Consider the following 5,841-nt stretch of genomic DNA (forward strand, 5'->3'; position numbering starts at 1 on the left):
ATTATTCAGTCCTGAAACTGTTTGGTCCTCTGTTTTATTGATCTCAGAGGGACGAAAGCTGAAGTTGGCTCTGGTTGGAACTGAACTCAGAATGTAAAGAAGCGGAATGATAATGCTATAATGAATGCTAATAATAAAGGCTAATTATAAACGATTGCCATTAGTGAATAATGAATAGTTTAAGACGTTCTAAAAATATAATTTCAAGAAAGAAGAGAAAATATTCTTTAAAAGAATTAGAGAGAAATTTAGAAAATAAAAAAAAAAAATTAGAATTTTGGAGGTGAAAATGTTCTGAGTTCAAAAGGAAGGTCACACATTTCTTTGAAGGAAAAAAATATAACAACAGAAGTTTAATTTGTAAGTAATTACTGATCAAACTATATTTAATTAGTAATTAGCTATGGGAAGCACTTAACTTAATTGGAAGGGATGTAATCTTCATTATTAAGAGTTAATTTTATTTTATTTTAGCATTTATTTGTTTCTATTTAGTGATTTTGTTAAAGAGCCCAAAGTAATGAATAATGAATTACATTTGTTGCTGTCTAAGCCAGAGGTTCGAGTCCTGCTACAGGACTGTTACTTGTCTCGGGGTTAAACTTAGCTGGACAACTTCTTGTGTAGGAGTGACACAAGTCTCTTTCATTTATTTAACAACTTTAATTACTGAGAATAGGAAGTAATTGCATCTAATCTGTGGTTCCTGCAAATTACTGACGACGTTGACTTTGCCTTTCATTTTTCTGGGGTTGTTAGTGAAAGTACCAGTAATATATTCGGGTAATTCAATTTGTTTCACATTTGCCCCACAAATTTATAACTCTGTACAATATAAGAAGTAATTGTCATTAATATTGTAATTATTATTTAAATGTAATGATTACAAAATCTGGTTGAGCACCAGTCAAGACAGACAAGAATTGTAATACTCAGTTTCACATCTCTAGGTTATGAGTTCAACTCTCACTAAGGTTAACTTTGCTTTTTATCCTTCATGAATTGGTAAAATAAATAACAATCAAGAACCAATGGTGATCCAATCAATTATGTTGTTTTGCAAAATGTCTGGCCTTTCATCCGTCCCCTGCCTCCTCCTTTTTATATAAATATTATTGGAAATGTTATTACTATTGTTAATACTGAGTTCTAGAAGTGCTGTGTGTCCCATCCACACTTAACAAGAAAACCACAACAAACCAAACTATGTCTCTACATCTTTTCTCTTCCTCATATTTCCACTTCATACATTACGCTTACCTCCCACTCCCCAATCCTGTCCACTTGGCCCTGTACCACTGCATCATTGCTCTCCGCCCCACCCCCACCCGACCTGTGTGTTCTACCCACATGCCCTGTCTCACTCTACTATCTATCTGCTAGCCCCCAATCTGTGTATTCCACCCACATGTAACACCTTCATACGCTATGCCTAGCTCTCACTCCCCAGTCCTGTCCCCACACCTCTGCTCCTTTGTATCATTGCTATCCAGTAGCCCCCCACCTCCAACTCTATACATCCCCAGGTCTTTCACCACTTGCTCGCACTCTTTAATCACACCCTCTTCGCAATATCCTGCCACTCATATTATAGCATTTGAACCTCAAGGGTATGCCCTGGCACTTGCCACCATCTATATCTCTCTCTTCCTTTACCCAACCATCCCATTTATATTCTGACCCCTGTCCCTTATCAGTATGCCAGGCACTTTGTCACCTTCTCTATCCTGCTGTCTCCCACTTTCTCTCCTCCTGCACTTCCCTCAGGTTGGGTAACCATGTATCTCTTTTGCGGAAGTACACCTGTTTCTGTCCTCATTCCTGATCTCTCTCTCTCTGGCCAGGTAACCTTGAACTTCCTCTACAGCAAGACACCTGTTTCTGTCTCACTATAACCTTTCCATCATCCAACACAAAATTGCCTCCTCTCCTCTTCAAAGTTTTCTTCTTGCAAGTACTTGGTGACCCTGTCAGTGCAGGTGTCACTTAAAAGCATCCAGTCCATACTGTAAAGTGGTTGGTGTTTGGAAGGGCATCCAGCTGTAAAAACCTTACCAAAACTGACCTCACCTGTACTTGTGCCACATAAAAATCAGTACTCACCTCCCTTGTGTCATGAAAAAAAGCACTAAGTCCACTCTGCTGAGTGGCTGGTGTTAGGAAGGGCATCCAGCTGTAAAAATCCTGCCAAAACAATCACAGAAATCAGGTGCAGGCTAGCACGGAAGGCAGACGTTAAACAATGATGATATATATATAAAATTATAATTTAGAGTACCTATGAAATACAGCCACGCTGAAAATAGCAGCCAAATCTTGACTCTAAACCACAATAAAATGTTCATATAGCACACAGGAGAGAAGACGAAGAAAACAAAATAAACTAGCAAAAATTACTGGATAATTTTAAATAATTGTTACCTTTCATGGTTTTCATTCCCATGCTGGCCACTTGATTTGAATATCGATCTTATCCTTATATATATATATATATATATATATATATATGTATGTATATATATATATACACACATACATACACATATATGTAGATGTATGTATATAAATAATATTGTATAAGGTCTCCAACCTTTATAATTGTAAATGTGTTTTTACTTCACATTCCTCATTAACAAAAATATGGAAGAAACGTAACACCTAGGATATATTCCATATTTTTGTGCATCTCTCCAAGCTCTTGTGGCTAATTATGAAAATATTATTATTATAATTATCATTATTATTATTGTTGTTGTTGGTGTTGTTTACTGTTTCTCAGAGATCCTGCAAAGACATATAAAAAAAAGAACAAAACAAAAAATGGATTTACCACTTTTAATTGCTGAAAATAAATTTCTTTTATTGTTTTTCAATCTCAACAACTGACAAGAAGGATTTCGGATTCTTTAAGCTCCTCTATAATTTATTGCAATGGGAAAAGATTTATTTTTATTTACTTCTCTTTTTCATTGTGCCTGTTTCTGCCAGGCAGTCTTTTTCAAAGGGTTGTAGGAAAAGGTAAGTTTTACAATAGTGGTAGCAACATTGAATAAAATAATAAATATTTCTGCTACTCTCCAATATTTCAAACCCAACATTAAATTCAAACCCAACATCAAATTTGGAAATTAAACTAACAAAAAGACATTCAAACACAAGCATTTATAGGTCAACCTTAAAAGTGAAAAATGAAACCGGGCTGAAAAAAGCCAACCAAAATGAGAAAAAAGATTAAAATCATTGGTAGCGGCTGAACCACATCAAATCATCATGTTTTGGTAATGTTGTGGGAAACAAGGAGTTTGTTTTGTGAGAAATAGGGTTTTTGTTGTTGGAAATAGGGAGTTTGTTGATGTGAGTGAGAGCCAGAAAAAAAAATTCCCAGAAAATAGGAATGTGGTTCGTTGAGAAAGACAAGATTTCCATAATTGAGGATGAGGCAGCACTTCCCATTTGTGTAGTCATCCACTCTAGTATTATTCCTCTATTAAGGCAATCCTGAAGTTGTTCCCCCAGCCTCCCATGTGAACTAATAAATTTCTTTAGCCAGTACCCTTGAACTAAATCTACTCCTGGGCCCTCCCTATTCGGCATTTTTCCTAACACTTTACTCATTAAAGCACTAATTAATCTTTGATCTGGCTGCTTCTCACTCACTATTTCTTCCCTCACTTTCTTCAACCACACTGCATCTCCATTATGATTGACTGACTTATCCCAAATATTACTCCAGAAATTTCTAGTTCCTTCTGCATTAGGTATCTCATCTCCAGTTCTTTCTCCTCCACTATTTATTTGGTTATAAAATCTTCTGTGGTCTGTCTCAAATAATCTATTCTATTGTTACTGATTTATTCTTATCTGACATCTGGAAAGCTTCCCTGCTACTGCTATGATACACTGTTTCAACTCTCCCATGACTGTCCCAAATTCTTTCTCTTTGATTATTATTATTATTATTATTATTATTATTATTATTATTATTATTATTATTATTATTGTTATTATTAAATGAAAACTCCCAGCTTATGTTGTTGGGTCTGATGGAAAGTGTCAGCTGTCCACAGCCAGCAGACTAAGGTGACACTTCTTTTACTGGTCATGCTTCAAGAATCCCGCAAAGAATTCTTGCATTTCCAAGCAATGTTGATTTTTCTAGGTGTTCTACCTTCACACATGCACCAATCTTTTTCAGCCATGTTGGTCCACTGGGCTGCTCCAATATTAACACTCCATAACCATCATGTTTATTTGTTTACTCCACTTACGTCTTGAAGCATGGTTAGCAGTTGCTGGATTATGACCAGGCCCACCCTGCTGCACAGTGGGGCACCTGCCATGTGTGGCACCTGTCACGTGTGGCACCTGCCACATGTGGCACCATCACCATTGGTTCCAGTCTCATTCACACCATTATCAATATCTATTGTGCTTGGCATTATAATTATAATTATTATTATTATTATTATTATTATTATTATTATTATTATTATTAGCATTATTATTGTTATTGATGCTGTTCCCTTGGGCTTTGCAATATTTGGCAACATTTTTGTGGATAAAACATAGCTCAAAACACTTCAATTTGAAAGATAAAAGAAACAATTCTCTTCATTCCAGTTTAAGAAGACTTTGTGAATGATGAGTGCCAAACTTTTTGTCGAACATTTTATATTAAAAATTAATAGAAATAAAGTCTCAGGGGAATACATTAAATAACTGTTTATTTAAAGATTACTATTAATAAAGTAATTGGTAAGAGAGGTTTAGTCCAAAATAGGGAAGTGTGTGGCCCAGAGAGCACAACACTTCACTTCTTTCATTAGCCACAAGGACCCATACAAAGACCCATACAGGACAAATCAAGTGTGGATTTACTTCATCATCATCATCAACATCATCAACATCATCATCATTTACCGTCCATTGTCTATACTGGCATGGATTGGACAGTTTGACCAGAGCTGACAAGCTGGAAGGCTGCACCAGATTTCAATCTGATTTGGCACATTTTTCTATGGTTGGATGCCCTTCCTAAACACTAGCCACTCTGAGAGTGTAATGGGTGCCATTTACGTGCCACCAGCATTTAAGTGCCATTTGCATGGCACCGGTATCTGCCATGAATTGTAAATAATAAATGGATTTAGAGGTAAAAAACAAAACAATAGAAAATATAAAGAAAAGTTAAAATATTTACTACAGGAGTTGAATCTGGCCATCCATGACTCTCACTACTGTCTGTTTTGACTACTTTTAGCAAATTTATGATATTACTTTTTTTTAGTGAGTCTTTGTTATTTATTGATACATTGTTGGTCTGGTTTCTCATTAGCAATCAATCGTTTTAATAAGCAATCCATTCATCTCTGATCTCTTCTTCTTCCACAATCAAAACAATATTCTTTTTGCCCCAAATCAGGTTCCTGTTACTGGTTTCCAAAACCATAAAACTTTGGTAATCCCAAAAGCAAGCACTTCTTCATCACAGACTTCTAATCATCATTGTTTAATGTTCACCTTCCATGCTGACATGGAAGGAATGGTTTGACAGGAAGAGGCCAGGCAGAAGCCTGCACCAGACTTCTGTGACTGTTTTGGCAGGATTCTTACAGCTGGATGCCCTTCCTAACACCAACCACTCAGCAAAGTGGACTCAGTGCTTTTTATGTGGCACAAGTACAGGTGAAGAGGTCAGTTTTGACCTGGGGTGTTTTTCGATGTTGTTGTTGTTGTTATTATTATTATTATTATTATTATCATTATTATTATTATTATTATTATTATTATTATTATTATTATTATCATTCGTTCCCCCACCACCGTTCCCCCGCCGCCGCC

This window comes from Octopus bimaculoides, chromosome 10 (genome assembly GCF_001194135.2).
Source record: "Octopus bimaculoides isolate UCB-OBI-ISO-001 chromosome 10, ASM119413v2, whole genome shotgun sequence".
Classification (NCBI taxonomy): domain Eukaryota; kingdom Metazoa; phylum Mollusca; class Cephalopoda; order Octopoda; family Octopodidae; genus Octopus; species Octopus bimaculoides.